The 16,909-nt window shown below is 36.0% G+C and overlaps 1 protein-coding gene across 4 annotated transcripts in view; it reads right to left on the bottom strand.

Annotated features, from left to right (window-relative positions):
* The window catches only part of LOC122529737 (sushi, von Willebrand factor type A, EGF and pentraxin domain-containing protein 1), a 56,523-nt gene extending 40,425 nt beyond the window's left edge, over positions 1-16,098 (bottom strand). For 3 of the 4 annotated variants that reach the window (XM_043656147.1, XM_043656145.1, XM_043656148.1), the window contains exon 1: positions 15,606-16,098. The gene's annotated coding sequence lies outside the window, so the exon portion shown is untranslated. Of the gene's footprint in view, positions 1-15,601 lie in introns of all 4 variants that reach the window. The other variant, XM_043656146.1, reaches the window with a different exon arrangement.
* Between the last annotated feature and the right edge of the window lie 811 nt (positions 16,099-16,909).

The raw sequence follows: 16,909 nt of genomic DNA, 5'->3' as shown, positions 1-16,909 counted from the left end.
TGTATACGCAACATCGATTGAACATGCTGAAATACTACGAAATAGAATAGAGCAAGGCTTCCGACAAATTCGAGAAACACCATGAACGATAGAGAGAGTAACCAGATGAATGACAAGACGCGTGCAGGTTTTTCAAGTGCAAGGTGGTCATTTCGAGCATCTTTTGTAAAAGTAATTAAAACAGAAAATTCATTACATCTCATGAAATGAAGAGGACACTTTTTTTCATTATTTTTAGGCGTACAATCAGCTGCCACAAGTTACAAAACACCCTGTATAATGGCGTTCAGAAAAGTCTTTGCTGCTTTTCAAATGAGAAGTTGAAGATACACGTGTCCGTGACGTTCGAAACGAATTTATTCGTTATAATTACTAATAAAGACCGCTAAAATTATTAAACCCAACGGTTTGATAATTTATTTATTATAATTGTAATATTCTTTATTTGTGATAATTAGAATGTTCCATTGCCAAATATAAAGATTTTTTGTTTTATTGCCGAAAAATTGCGACACTTCCTCTTCCAGATCACTGTCTGTGGAATTATTCGTTTCTCGTATGGTTATCTCAATTCAAAACCAAAATGAAGATCCATTGGTGAGAAATCTGGCAAATACGGTGAATAAGACATGGTTAACTATCATATATGAGATCATTTGCTACCCGAAGAAACAAAACTTTTTTCCTGTTCACTAATTCTGGCTGTTTTTCCTTTTTTCTTTTTTAATGCTCTGTGATTTAATTAACTGATCGCAGTTGGAAAGAGACTAGCAGTGATAACTTTCCACTTTTAAGGAAATATCTCTAGGAAATCCCTAAAAAAAATCGGCAAGAACTTTTCTGGATACCAAGTTTCGAAGATACTGAGATTCTTTGGTTCGCGTTTGTACAGACACATTTCTTGGATGCACATTGATTGCCCATATACGAGAGAGAAAAATTCCTAGAAATTTCCTTAGAAAATCCAGCAAGATCTTTTCTGGATACCGAGTTCCGAAGATCTCGAGATTCTTTCATTCACGCATTTGCCGCTGAACGGTAGTTTTCAGAGTAGAAAAAGAGAAGGACTGCAAGTTACCACAACGCAGCAATTAGAGTATATCAAATTAAGAAGGCGTTACTGCTCACGGGGTATTTACACCAAGTCCTCGATCTCCGAAGCAATTCGTATTTCCATTGACATTTTCGTTCATTCGCTGAAACCACGAACTACTCAAACAGGAATTTAGCCTTTGCCTTCACTTTAGAAGAACAAACCTACGTTCGATTAAATTCCAAGCCTACTCGATCTGTGAAAATCGATAAGAATGTTAGTAAAACAAGAAAAGGAAAGCGATAACAGCTGAAAGGATCCATGAAGAAAATCGTTCGCAGCGATTTCGAGAAGATTTCAACGATCTTTCGTTCGAACAAAAATGAAGGATGGAACAGAATTTGGACAACGACAAATAGAACCAAAATACACGACATAGCACACCATTTCTACCAAAAAATACCAAACAACAATATAAGCCGAAAAGAAAGGATAGCTACGAACTAGACTTTGAATTGGACACTCCAAGATCACACACGAATACCTTCTAAGTAAAACAGAACCACCAAATCTGCAATCAACAAATCACCACCCAACACCTGCTACGTGAATGCAGAAAATACCGAAACCTAAGAAGTAAATACGGATTAAACCAAAACACTGCTCTAACCTGCCAGAAACAACAAAGAAACGTTATCAACTACTAGATATAAAGAGAAAATTCCAGCACGTCGCTAAAGACCTCGTAGTGTCGATGCGACTCTAAACCCCCTTCCTTCAATTTTTTTTTTTTAATATAAATTTTTAATATAAAAAAAAAAAATTGAAGGAAGATTATTGAAAGAGCTCTTGCGCAAAAGGGGCCTCGATTTATGGGCGATTAGCGGAGGCAATCGCACCAAGTTACGAGATGAAAAAGATGGGAGGGAAATCGGGTGCGATCCGCGGCTGTAGGTCAGTACTAGAAAGTATTCGGATTTCCTGGTTTAGCGGCACGAAACGGCGCGTGTAAAAACCGAACGACTGCTCCCAGGCCTCTCGCATGATTCCCCGCGAGTCGTCGTTTCGTTGGACCGTGCGAACAGTATCCAACGTGGACTTGCATCTTCGACGAAAACGCTAAAAACGTACTGTTAGCTAACTACCGAACATTAGCTCTGAAACAACGGGGCAAAATATATCTAAGAAACATTCCGAAAGATCGATCAAGCGAATATAAATTGATCGTAAGGATCGTAAGGATTAGGTTAGATTTAGGTTAGGTTAGCTATCTGTCGAAGAAACTAGAGTGCAATGTTTGGAACGGAAACTTTCATTCATGCGTTTGACAAAACCTAGTCCAAATCTAAGTTAAAATCTGCAGAATTCTATTCTGAGAAAATTCCAAATTGGCTGCTGGTAGGTTCCTTTTGAAGGTCTCTTCACACCGCGACAGCCAATTTTGGTCAATTAGAGCAAAATGTCGGACAGTTCGATGCGTTTATCGTATCTGCATCCAGTGAGAGGGAGGGGGCTTATCTCTCCGCGCCACGTCTGCCAACACTATGCCAAATAACGGTTTCAACGTAACCAGGAAGTGGCGGCAAGGCGGTAATTACGATGATACTGGAAACATACTTTCTAACTGGACCCGCGGCGATATAGTTTCAACAGCTGTTACGTCGGCGCAAATTAGCCAGGTAAATGCCTGCTGCAGTTTGCATTTACCTGGCTTCGTTCACGTTCGCCGCATTCATCGTTCTGCGTCCCGCCCGCGTTTTTAATAACTCTGTATCTCGTGTGAAATTGGCGAAGGGATATTTTCAGCTGAAAAAGTCCTGATGAAGTGGTCGTTCGAAGCAGTTTGAACGCGAAATGTCGTCGAACTCGACGAACACGGTTGTCACGAGACCAAGTACCGGTCTTCTGGTATTGTTCAAGCACGTTGAGCACTTCCGCCGCCTTAGATGGACTTCCGTCCTCCCGGACGAAATTGGTGATCGATGCCAGAACGCTTCTTCATTCGAAGCACGAAGACGAAGCTGACCTTCGCGACAGGTTTTACGTAACACTCTTACCGGACGACGGGTGGATCCTTTCAGCTGAATTATTTATAGAATGACGTTATTATGATAATCGCAATGAACTCTAACGCAACATTCTTGCTATTCGTTTCTTCCGTTTTCAGTGACTAGCGATTTTTGCTCGATCAACGATTAACAGTCGGATGAAAAATCGCTCCTCAAACGGGCTTAAAAAAATAGGAACTCTTTTTTCCAACGCCACAATGCTTTCGCCTGATTTTTTTCTGCCAACAAACGCAAAACTGTAACGTCGCTCGCACTGTAATTTGCTCGCGTTCCTCCAAGTCTTTCACCTCCTCCTAACAATTCTTCCTCCGACGACCATAAGAATTTTCTATAAAGAAGAGAGTATTACACCTTAGCGGAACGTGCAATGATACATTTCTCTGAACAAACAATATCAACTACGGTTGATGTTGTATCTGTAAATTTTCACCTGCTCTTTTCTGCCAACGAAATGCACTCTCGTTGTTATATAAATAATTGCTATCCTCGAACGAGTGGTCGCGCAATTTGCGCTCTTGTGTGAAACGTCGTTCGTTTCGTATAACACGCGGATCATTTCACAACCGAGCAGCGAAATCAAGGACTCGAACGAAGTTGACGTATCAAACGTTAAACATGTGCGAAAAACTGTTGGGGAAGCTTGAATTTAATTCAATAATACACTTTTCATCGATTCATCACATTAATTTTGAAATCAATTCGGCATTGACATTTTGTCAATGTTTTGTCGTACATTTTATTATTTTATAGATTAATTTAAAAGTGTAATTACATTTAATTTCCAATTAAAATATATATAAAAAAATTAATACCACATCTTTTTTATATTTAATATTTATTTTATTAATTTTTCACTATCTTTAGTTCTATAGTTCTTTAGTTCTTTAGTTCTTTAGTTCTTTAGTTCTTTAGTTCTTTAGTTCTTTAGTTCTTTAGTTCTTTAGTTCTTTCAATTAGTGAAACTTTACTAAACTTTACTATTTTCACATTTGTAATCCTCAAATTAGATAAGTCAATTTCAATTGAAATTGAAACGTTAACTTTAGAAAAATATCTGATTTACTAAATTGACTTTAATTTCGTTCTCCCATGAGCGAACATAGCAACCGACAAAAGGAAGGCATTTTCTCGCTTTCGTTGCGGATATTGGCAAACCTGGTCAACGCGTGCAGTTACGTATCGATATCTTACGACTTACCGCGAATTATAATACATCCAACGACGTCTATAATAATGTCCAGCAACGATGTTTCCACGTGAACTTAATTACTATCCATCTGAACTTTCACTATACTTTAAGTTCTTTATCTCGTGTTGGAAACATAAATTTAGCTTCTTCTATGTCCAAAGATTATGTCTTCGTTTCCAAAGATTGGCTGACTGATTATTAAGAGAATTAATTTTAGTGCCTCAATTTTGTAAAATCTCAACAACAACTGACTCCGTGGGGCAATTTCTATTATATTATATTATTATAATATTATAATATTTACTCAAATGGGGATGATTTTCATGTTGAATTTAAATAACAGTCTTAATTTGTGTAGATGAGTAAATAAATATATTCATCTACAATTATATATATATATATATATATATATATATATATATATTTGTTATTTAACTTCAATATATTTGAGAATCATCCCTATTTGCGAGTAAATATTATAATTTATAAATTATTATAATTGTTATTTAACTTCAATATATGCAAGAATCGTCCCAATTTGCGAGTAAATATTATAATTTATAAATGATTAAAAAATTAATATTATTAGATTAAAAATAAATCAGTAATAGTAAAAATTATTAAGTTAAATTCATAAATATTTTAATTTATAGATTATAATTTATAAATATTATAAATTCACAAACCTTTCGCAAGCCAAGGTGTTAATACTGACGCACAGATACGACAAGAGAGAAGCCAGAAATCCGAGAACAAAAACCCTAACTAACTAGTCCGGTGAAACAAGAAAGACCCCAAAGACCCAGATTATAAATCGGTTGCGAGATAACCGATCCCCACAGCAGAGCAACATTCTGGCAATTAAAACGTATAATCGTGAGAGAGCATACTCGTCTCAGAGAGCATCGTAACACAAGCATCGTAACGTGCAGATGAAAACTGCTAGCAGTTCATTTGTGAATTTCGTTCGGCGACGTGATGAGCCATGTGACCCAATTACGTATGTGCCATCTCGTGCGCCATATTGAACATGAGTGGATCACGCGTGTCTTTTCGTGAATACCGAGCGAGATCCTTCTCTCGTCAGAGGATGTGATCTAATTTCCGGTCATCATCGATGCGCTCCCGATCGCATCGTTGTCCGACTTGTTGCGTTCCACGGCTAACGGGAATACGCTCGACTGGCATGATTAATAAAAGAAGGGAAAAAAAAAAAACGCGCGCACGCGTTTAATGATACGTCACGAGGAGGCTAACGTTCGCGCAATTAGAACATCATCGTCGTCTTTTATCTACGGTTAACGGAAACAACTTATCGATGTAGGACTACGCACACGCTCGTTCAGTTGCTTCGTTTTTAGAAATGCCAGAGCTTTGAAATACAATGGTTACGAATTGAATGGTTATATAGCTAGTTGAATATGTTTAGCACAGAAAATTTTTTTTTTTTTTGTATCTTCCTGTTATTTGCAACGCTCTGATATCGAAATATATTTTTTTTTATTATTTATCAATCTAAACCAGTTATTAACAAATACGAGAAACGTTTAATTTCTAAATGTATATATTTATTCTTTTACGTATATATATTTAGATCATTTATTTTCGAGATAATTATATTACTAAATTAAATTAATTAACCCTGATACAAAAGGGGACAAAATAAATTTTACTCATTTATTTTAGAAAAAATTCATTGACACTCGGTTTAAATTTAAATTTCGCGAGCCTTGGCTTCAGTTGGTTAATTAGTTCGATTAGCGAATGTTTATGTTGAGTACACTATGTTGTCACGAGAAGATGGCTACCCTTTCCTTTAAAGAAACTTGTATCCGCTGTTAAAGTTTAAAGGTGAAGCGAAAAAACATATTTTAGGATAAAAACCTTGAAACAACTTTTAGAACAAAAAGGAAAAAAAAAGAAATAATACTAATAACATTTTATAATAATAAAATATGTCGTATTTTAAAAATAAACGAAATTTTAGAAACATTTCAACACATAATTAAAAATAACAACACATAATTACAAAATAATTAAAATATAATCATGATACAATTTTATAATTAAACATTTTCTTTTGAAAAGCGAAACAACGAAATTTCGTCGTTTTATTTCAATTTTAAGCGGCGAACGCAGTTTAACAATAAACAAACGCCGTTCGAAATGAAATAAAACGCTCGGAATATTACAAATTATTATTTTAAATTAGAATATTTCTATATTGTTTCAGGTCTTATGAATCGGTCTGGTGAGTCTCCTTGCAAGTATTCAGGTTTGCTTAAATTTCTGAAATATTTAATTTCTCACGAATCTTCTGCTTTGAGCATCCGTACGCGCTTCGTTTCCAAACACGATCAGACAGAATTTTTTACAAATTTGACGCTCGAACAGGAAGCGAAACGTTAAAACCGCGTTTCGAGGAGCTACGTCGATCGGTTGGCTGGTCGAAATTGCTCGAAACGAGAGGTGGCTCGCGTGCAACGCGAAAATTAAATGCACGCACGTAAAAATCGGCGTGCAACGCGTCTGCAGGCCAAGACGAGGGCTCCTCCTTAATAAAGCCGACTTCCTTCCCCCGCGTTATTCCCACAGGAAAGCCCTGAAATCTATACCGGTGACGAAAAAAAACACGCACCCTTGCGATTTCATCGATGCCTGACGCTGCGCGAATTTTCGTTCGGTGCTCTCAGTTCATTCTTTCAAACGATTCTACATATAATACGCGGCGCAAATGAATAAAAAAAGTATTTAATAATTTTATTTTCATAGTTGAAATTTTAATCATTTATTATTATCTAGTTGGAAATTTCAATTTAGTTTGAAGGTGTTTCGATTCAATTCAGTTCCACACAATTGTTTGATACAATTAATTTTATAAAACTGTGTGGAACAATTTGGAAGGTGTTTCAATTTAATTTAATAAAATTGTGTGGAACGATTCGTTTGTAAATCTAGTTCTATCTAAACCTATTCCATAATGCAACAGAATATACTATAACCTAAACCTAATCAAAACCTAAATTATGTTATTCCATCTAAACCTAAACCTAACCTAATCTACAATGCAACAGAATCTAAACCTAACTTAAATCTTTCATTTATACACTTTGCAAAAAATTATTTAACTCTCTAACGGTATAGCTAACCTAATCTACAATGCAACAGAATATATGATAATCTAAATCTAACCTGAATCTTTCATTTACACACTTTGCAAAAAATTATTTAGCTCTCTAACAGTATACTTAATCTACAATGCAACAGAATATAGTCTAAACCTAACCTAAATCTTTCATTTACACACTTTGCAAAAAATTATTTAACTCTCTAACGGTATACCTAACCTAATCTACAATGCAACAGAATATACCATAGTCTAAACCTAACCTAAATCTTTCATTTACACACTTTGCAAAAAATTATTTTACTCTCTAACGGTATACCTAACCTAATCTACAACGCAACAGAATATATCATAATCTAAATCTAACCTAAATCTTTCATTTACTCACTTTGCAAAAAATTATTCAACTCTCTAACGGTATACCTAACCTAATCTACAATGCAACAGAATATAGCATAATCTAAACCTAACCTAAATCTTTCATTTACACACTTTGCAAAAAATTATTTTACTCTCTAACGGTATACCTAACCTAATCTACAACGCAACAGAATATATCATAATCTAAATCTAACCTAAATCTTTCATTTACTCACTTTGCAAAAAATTATTCAACTCTCTAACGGTATACCTAACCTAATCTACAATGCAACAGAATATAGCATAATCTAAACCTAACCTAAATCTTTCATTTACACACTTTGCAAAAAATTATTTTACTCTCTAACGGTATACCTAACCTAATCTACAATGCAACAGAATATATCATAATCTAAACCTAACCTAAATCTTTCATTTACACACTTTGCAAGAAATTATTTAACTCTCTAACAGTATTATTTTTTAATCCTGCGTTAAACATCTAAAACAAGAGAAAAAAAAAAATTATAAATTGGCCATTTTGATGGTCCTAGTGTTAAATTGTTCGTTTAAAAACAATTGACGATCAGAGTCGATCGTTAGCAAGGAAATTTGCCCGCTGATGATTTGGAGACGTCGCGAGAACGTGTACGAACGTACAATAAACACGCGAGAGGAACGCCTCGGCGAATGCCAAGCATGTTACATAGTTACAAGGGGGTGTGCCTGTGTTGTGCCGCGATGCGGTCTGACCGCATTGCAACATTATCTTGCAATGGTATTTCGTAACTCTGGCAACTTTGAGTTTCCGCCTTTGACCGCGCATCGAACGAAACATTTTCCCCTCTGAATACCTGTTTTTCCCAGTTTTACCGATAGTTGCGCGAAGCGAAAACCTCAAGGTACTGGGCGATCTGATTGATTTCAATCGGTCGTTCCGAGCTTCTCCGATTAAAATTTCCATCAGAAACGTTAAAGTAAAGAAAGAAAGTCTGTCGTCAAAGAACGCGATTTTTTCTACTCGTATTTTGCGAAGAACGCAATTTAGATCTACGAGAAGTACACCTTTTTTGCTACGTAGTTTTTAACAGAAATTATATACTGATAGTTCTAGTGTCGATTATTATATAGAATGGGACAAAAATCACTTCCTACTGAAATGAATTCGTAACTTCTTTGTTATATATATTTTTCTCAATTTTCTTCGTTTTTTCACAAAGTACATAACGAAAGTACACAATGGAAAAATCATGCTTGAACTTAAATTTAATTTAAAATTAATGAAGTTAGTTTTTCCTTATATTTTGATTTTTAGTAAAGTGTACACAATCACAGAAATTCATAGATAATTCCCACTTTGGTAAAATAAAATTGTTAATCTCGAGGAAAGAAAAATAGAGAAACTTTATCGCAAAAAAAAAAAGAAAAACACAAACTTCCATTCGTATTTTGCGAAGAGCCGATTCAAATCTCCAAAGATACACTTTTCTTACCTTCTAGACAGAAATTAGATATTGACAGTTCTAGATTTATCGAGTATCATAATCGTGGAAATTCAATCACCACTTCGATGAAATGAAACTCGCAAAAAAAAAAAAGAAAAACAGAAGAAAGAAAGAAAATTTCGCGACAACAAGGAAGAAAAATCGCTCGAGGCAAGATCGTTCGACTCGAAATAGTTAAGAAAGATATAATAATTTCTCGACGCGATTCTCGTAGCGTGCAGAATATTTACGGCGCTGCGTTCGGTTAGTCTTGCACGGTGCAGTTAGTCTTGACGAATAGCCTGAATAGCACTCCGGTGGCACGCAGGGCGTGGTCACAGTTGCACGGTCGCATGGAACAGCTATATCCACGTTCCATTGCGTTTGAGAACGTTTGACGATCGTCTGATCGAAATTGTTGCAACGAGAAAGTTGCAACAATTCGACATTGTTTGACGTGGTTTGACAATCTATCGACTTTCTTCGTTTCTCTTGCTAGGACAGGGTTGGTCAACCCCCTGTGGCGCATTTTATGATTTCTGCTGTTTGCAGAGAGCAAGTTACTTAGAGTAGAGATATTATTATTATTATTAAAATATTATTATATTATTATTAAGATATTATTATTATTAAAATATTATTATACTATTATTAAAATATTATTATTAAGATATTACTATTATTATTATATTATTATTAGATATTATTATTATTAAAATATTATTATATTATTATTAAGATATTATTATTATTAAAATATTATTATATTATTATTAAGATATTATTATTATTATATTATTATTAAAATATTATATTATTATTAAGATATTATTATTATATTATTATTAAAATATTATTATTCAGATATTATTATTATTATTAAAATATTGTTATTATTAAGATATTATTATTATTATTATTATTAAGATATTATTATTATTATTATTATTATTAAGATATTATTATTATTATTATTATTATTAAGATATTATTATTATTATTATATTATTAAGATATTATTATTATTATTTATTAGAGTAAAATAACATATTATGTTATATAAATGAAGTATAAATAAAAATAAATGTTATATGAATAAAGTATAAATAAAATAGCAATAAAATTAAATTAAACAGAGTGCATAGAGTATATTAAATACAATTATAATTAAATACAATAAATATGAAACATATTTCATGCAACGAAGGCTCTGTCAATATATTGATATACTGTATTATAAAATACTCTATTATATTGTATTATAAAATATGTGTACACGATAGTCATCATGACAAGTACTGTATATCAAGAAGAAAAGTGTCCCGAGACTCTTGAACAGTGATGAGATCACGTGCCATTTTTGAAAGAGTATTATCTAAATATTAAGATAAGAAAACTTTAACATCTTCGATATCACAGGCAAAATATTCTAAATTGTTTCTATATTAATTCCCTATTAATTTCCATATTAATATTCTAAAATATTCTAAATTATTCTGAATATTTCTAAAGACGGTGAAATATAATTTCGAATCGCCATCGTAATTCGCGGACCACGGCGTGAATTTCGTACAGAGACAAAAAGTTTCGATTTGGTCTTTGATCGAGAGGTTCAGCAAGAAGCAAGAAGCTGCTGTCGAGCACGAGGAATACGAACGTTGCCCCGTAACACGACTCGAAAATTTGTTACGCGATCGGAATGTCTTAGGACGATGGTACTTGTCAGTGGGTAACGGTACCTTAACCAAGTTACGCCTGGGTAACGCGTGAATTTGTTGTTAAGTCACGATCTGAACGCGGCGCTCAGGCTGAATTTTGTCGCGTTCCACTTTGATTCGATTACATCCTTTTCTTTTCCATCGCGCGGCCCGCTCGCTCACGTGGGAAGAAGACGAAGAAGCCGTCACTGAAGTTGTTTAACACACGGAACTATAACGGCGGTCGAAACGTAAAATTTTCTAAAGAGATCAAAGTAAAAAGAGAAAGAAAAAAAGAAACAGAAAAGTTTACGATACAACATACGTGTACTATGAAACGCGGTACATAAGCTTCTATTTGTTATACGATTTTGCGAAAAGTTGTTTCAATCTTTTTAAGTTAAATTGAACCTTTTTAAAATTAAGTTAAAATTAAACTAAATCTCTGAAGATACACTGTTTCGCGTCCGTAAAATATTCAAAAATTATATATTGGTCATTTTTTGACCATTATAGTTTTAGTGTTATTGCAACACAATCAAACTGATTTATACCAAGCTAAAATTATTTAAATCTCTTCAACTTAAATTGAATCTTTTTAAAATTAAGTTAAAATTAAACTAAATCTCTGAAAATACACTGTTACGCATCCGTAAAATATTCAAAAATTATATATTGGTCATTTTGACGATTTTGGTAGTTCCAGTGTTAATAGCAAGAAAATATTTAGAAATGATGCAAAAAGAACTAGTCGAGTCCAGTCTGAAAACATTCTAAAATGTCTGAAACTTACCAACACGTTTCTATTTTCCACGAAAAACTTAATCTAAGCAATAAATTGTACTTTACTCGCCATTGCACAAAAAGAATTGCAATTTCTTCGACGAGTATACTCGTCGTTCATAGCTAAGTGGTTGAAACCTCTGTTCAGGTAATCGTGATCGAAGTTTATATAGATTTCGTGATAATTGCAGTTGGATCGTTCGAGGCACCGATTTTGTTACTCATTTGAACGCGAAATTATTTCATTCAATCTCGCTCGGCGAACGTTGGCCGAAGTAATTACAGATAATTCGACGATGTAATACGTAAAAATACACGTCGAATCGCGTTCAAAGAATTTCTAACGCGAACCTACTGCCAACCTGTGTGTAAAATGTCAGCAAATAATTAGCATCGGCGAGCACGTATCCCGCTGATATTTCTATGATTAAAATTCATTTGTACACTTTATGCAAACATTGCAACGATTTTAATCTTTAACGAATGCTGTTCACCAAGTTTTGAACGGGATCGACATTCCACCGCGCTGAGAGCAGCAACAGCGATCGAAACTTGTTTAGCTTGAACATATAAATCAGTTCGATTGTGATGCACTAACACTAGAATTACCAAGATGGTCAAAAAATGACCAATATATAATTTTTGAATATTTTACGGAAACAGTATATTTTCAAAGATTCAGTTTACTGTAATTTAAATTTAAAATGACTCAATTTAAGTTGAAGAGATTTAAATAATTTTAGCTTGGTATAAATCAGTTTGATTCTGTTGCAGTAATATTAGAACTACCAAAATGGTCAAAAAATTACCAATATATAATTTTTGAATATTTTACAAATGTAAAACAATGTATTTTCAGAGATTTAGTTTAATTTAACTTAATTTTAAAATGATTCAATTTAACTTGAAGAGATTTAAATAATTTTAGCTTGGTATAAATCAGTTTGATTTTGTTGCAGTAATACTGGAACTACCAAAATGGTCAAAAAATTACCAATATATAATTTTTGAATATTTTACAGATGTAAAACAGTGTATTTTCAGAGATTTAGTTTAATTTAACTTAATTTTAAAACGATTCAATTTAACCTGGAGAGATTTAAATAATTTCAGCTTGGTATAAATCAGTTTGATTGTGTTGCAGTAATACTGGAACTGCCAAAATGGTCAAAAAATTACCAATATATAATTTTTGAATATTTTACAGATGTAAAACAGTGTATTTTCAGAGATTTAGTTTAATTTAACTTAATTTTAAAACGATTCAATTTAACCTGGAGAGATTTAAATAATTTCAGCTTGGTATAAATCAGTTTGATTGTGTTGCAGTAATACTGGAACTGCCAAAATGGTCAAAAAATTACCAATATATAATTTTTGAATATTTTACAAATGTAAAACAGTGTATTTTCAGAGATTTAGTTTAATTTAACTTAATTTTAAAACGATTCAATTCAACTTGAAGAGATTTAAATAATGTCAGCTTGATATAAATTTCAGTTCGATTGTGATGCATTAAAAAAATGGCATCACAGCTAAGAAGTTGAAAGAACGATCGACTCGATCCCTCTTTCGTTTCAATTCAATGCGTTCAAATTATCAATCGATACATTCCACTCTCTCGAATTCTGTTTTTGAACTTTCGTAAAAAAAAGGACGACTTACGAAACGAAATTTCGTTTCGGCGACAGTAACAGTAACAAATAATGGCACAGAGGGTACCCATGACTCTCTTAACCGTCTGCCCACGCGTATCGTCGAGCTCGCCTACCTGGCCTAACCTAAAAGCCGCATAATTGGAACTTTCTTGTTACCGCGTTCGGTATAATGGCCAGTGTTCGTCTGGCCAGCAGAACCAGTCGCTGGAATTCCAAACTAATCTCTATCCCCGTGTTTTCACTCGTCCGCCATTGCCACTCGCGAACACATTGCTCTCCCGTTGAAAATACAAACAAACAAACACGCGGCGTGCATTTGTTTGAAAAGGGAAAAAGACTCTGCGATCAATGGCACTTCAATAGAGAAAGGAAAGTCTCTCGCGAGACAATGCGACTTACGAACGCAGGGGAACGATTTCGTCCGAGCAAGTTTTTCCATTGACTGTAAATTGCAGGTGATTCTCCTAATTTTTTTACCTTTTATTATGGCTGCTAGGCCACGTAGATAAATTCACGCGTGGCCAAGGGAACGTAGAGCCGCCGCGGGGCACGCTCGCGGATTTCGTGGAACGAGCTGCTTTCTCTTCCATCAATTCAGCTGCTCCGCCATTCTCGCCCGGCGACTTCTAGCCCCGGCGCGTGTTCCACGTTCGAAATACCGACGAAAACCGGTATACATACTTTATCTCCTGCCTCGAGCACGAAAAATACTCTTCGCGGGGCGAGAAGAAATCGAAGAATGGCCGTGAAGCTTTTTTTTTCCCCCCCGTTTTAATTGAGAGAAATTCGAGCAGCTGGGAGAGAGATGGGGAAAAATATCGATAGGAACGTTACTCGATTCGATAAGATACTCGAGAGTACGCGGCTGCACGTGAAATTTCACGGTGTGGCGTGATCGTCGGGCGTTGCTATCTCGCGAGAGCAATCGAAAGGCGAGAAGCGAAAAAAAAAAGAAAAAGAGAAAGAAACGTTTCCGCGGTATTCGACGTGCGGGCAATAAACGACAGCTCACCGAGCAAAACGAAAATGCCAAGCGCGTAGATGGATTCTACGTTGGAAAGAAGCGGAAGAGAAGGGAATACATATTGTTTTCAACCTTCGGGTAATATTAGAGGGGGAAAGAGAGGAAGCCACATCGTTCTAAACGATAATCATCGTCACGTGTCTTCTTTGATGCTTCGTTTATTATTAGGCCAGGCAGGTGTTCCGTGCAGTTTATGCAAACGACAGGAAGGAGACCGAGAGAAACTAAAGAAGCAGCTTAATTCTTCAATTTTGAAATGACGCTAACTTGAGGTTAGAAACCATCTTTCTGTTGTGACCTTTCGCGTCGGAGGAATGAAAATTCATCCGCCAAGACGAGCCGAGGCGTATTGCAGCGTGTCGAGCTCTAACTCGCTCGAAACCGTCTCTAATTAGCGTCACTCTGGCTACTTTAGTAACACTGTATACAGAAGAATAATTGCAAGCTGAAGAGCTCTCGAGCAAAGTAGCCAACAACTCTCAGAGATAATAAATCGGAGGGAAATGGCTCGAGGAATGTTTCGTCGTAGCGAGCCTCGAGGCTCGTTTCGAAAAATCATGCAACGTTTAACCACTTGCGCTGGAATGTCGTGAATTTGTCCTTTTTCCAAAATCGCAATATCTTTCCAATAGCATTAAGTATATTTAAGTATATTTAAAACGAAATGGGCAAAGCAAATAATAAATTTGCTAATAAATTAAATTAAATTAAATAATAAGTAATTTATTAAAAATAATAAGTGTAGGCAATTATTAAACAATAATATAGGCAAAGCAAATGATAAATTTGCTAATAAATTAAATTAAATTAAATAACAAGTAATATTATATAAAATAATAAATTGAACTTCTATAATGTTCTGTATTTAAATAATAAATGAAATTTCTTATCCAGCGAGTGTCTATTGCCCACGGTTTGGTCACTCGTTATGGTCCGCAATCGGCTGTTCCAGCGCAACTGGTCAAACAAACAGTTCTCGAGGCCTCTCTCTCGCCCAAGGAAAGAGTTTTTTCTTTCGCTTGAAATTCGCCGATGGCTTCGTGTTGAAATTCGCCGTCGCTTCGAGCCGTACACTTTCAAAAAGGACACGCTCGCTGAAATTTCCCGCGGAAGCGAGAGAATCGACGAAGAAAAGCGGGGCTTTCGGGAAGACTTTCAGCCTCTCTGGCGAGTCAACTTACTTTGTTTGTTGCTCTCCTACGTTCCACGCGGCGATCCCCGTCCTGGGTACATGTACGCGGCGCCCAGAAGCCCTCCAGATGCGCGACGACGACAATTCTCACTGCACAGAACCGAAGAAGAGAACGAGCGGCCGCGGACCCGTGTGGGAAGGAACCTTCCCGGAAACACGAAACCGACTCCAACCGTCGCCGAGATCCACCGCCGGATCGAGCGCACAAGTTTCGAAGCGAGCGAGGAACGACACACAAGAATCGACAACTGAGGTCGAAGAGGTATCGATATACCGTATCGAGCCCGATCCACGCGAAAAACGTGTCCGGTAAGAGAGACGAACGTGAAAGAAAAGGGGGAGGGGAAAAAATATAAAGGAGAAAGAAGAAAATGATAAAGGAGAGAGAGAGAGAGAGACGAACAAAGAGGACTTGGATTCAGGGTCACGGAGCTGTTTCCCTCCGGCCCACCGGTTCGAAACTGAGGTGCCCGGTTCTCTCTCTCTCCAGGTGAACGGCGAGTTACCTGGAGTAAGAGGCTTCTCTCCTCGGCAAGACACACGCCGATAGGTCGAGCCGAGGCGAGCCAGTGTGTGAAAGAGAGAGGAGAGGAGAGATGAAACGAGGCCGACGCGAGCGTCAGCGCGAGCTGGCAAGGCGGAGAGACGAGAAACTCGGCTCGGCTCGTGACTTCAACCGGAGACGGCCGAACTCCGCTCACCAGCTCCTTGTTTGTTTATCCGCCGATGCAATTGCGCACGGCGATAAATGCGTCGTCTCGATCGCGTTTCGATCGCGCAATCCACGATCGATCTGATCGATCGGCTCTCCTCCGATCGATCCGTCTGCAAGAAAACTCGCAGACCACGTCGGCGCGTCTGCGTGAGAAGCTGCGGGGCACTGCGTGTGCCAAATTTCCCTCCGCGGCGTTTGTCTCGTGGAAGAGAATCGATTATTAAAGTTCGAAGGTAGGACACCGAGGTTTGGGAAACTTCCATCTGCGAGGTTTCTTCGGAAGAGAGTTGAAACTGTCGTTTGAAGGACCGTGCGTCCTTGGAATCAGGGCCAAAGATTCGAGGAATTTTCCTCTGCGACGAAATTGCAATTGTCACTTGGAGGATCGTGTGTTTGAATTTGGAACGCGAAATTGAAGAGTCAAAGTTTGGGAAATTTTCCTTAATTCTGTTATATTATATCATTATTATATTATATTATATTATATTATATTATATCATATTATATTATATTATATCATATTATATTATATTATATCATATTATATTATATTATATCATATTATATTATATCATATA

This window comes from Frieseomelitta varia, unplaced genomic scaffold, assembly GCF_011392965.1.
Source record: "Frieseomelitta varia isolate USP_RPSP 00005682 unplaced genomic scaffold, Fvar_1.2 scaffold_306, whole genome shotgun sequence".
Taxonomy (NCBI): Eukaryota; Metazoa; Arthropoda; class Insecta; order Hymenoptera; family Apidae; genus Frieseomelitta; species Frieseomelitta varia.
This window is presented reverse-complemented; position numbering and strand designations above follow the sequence as displayed.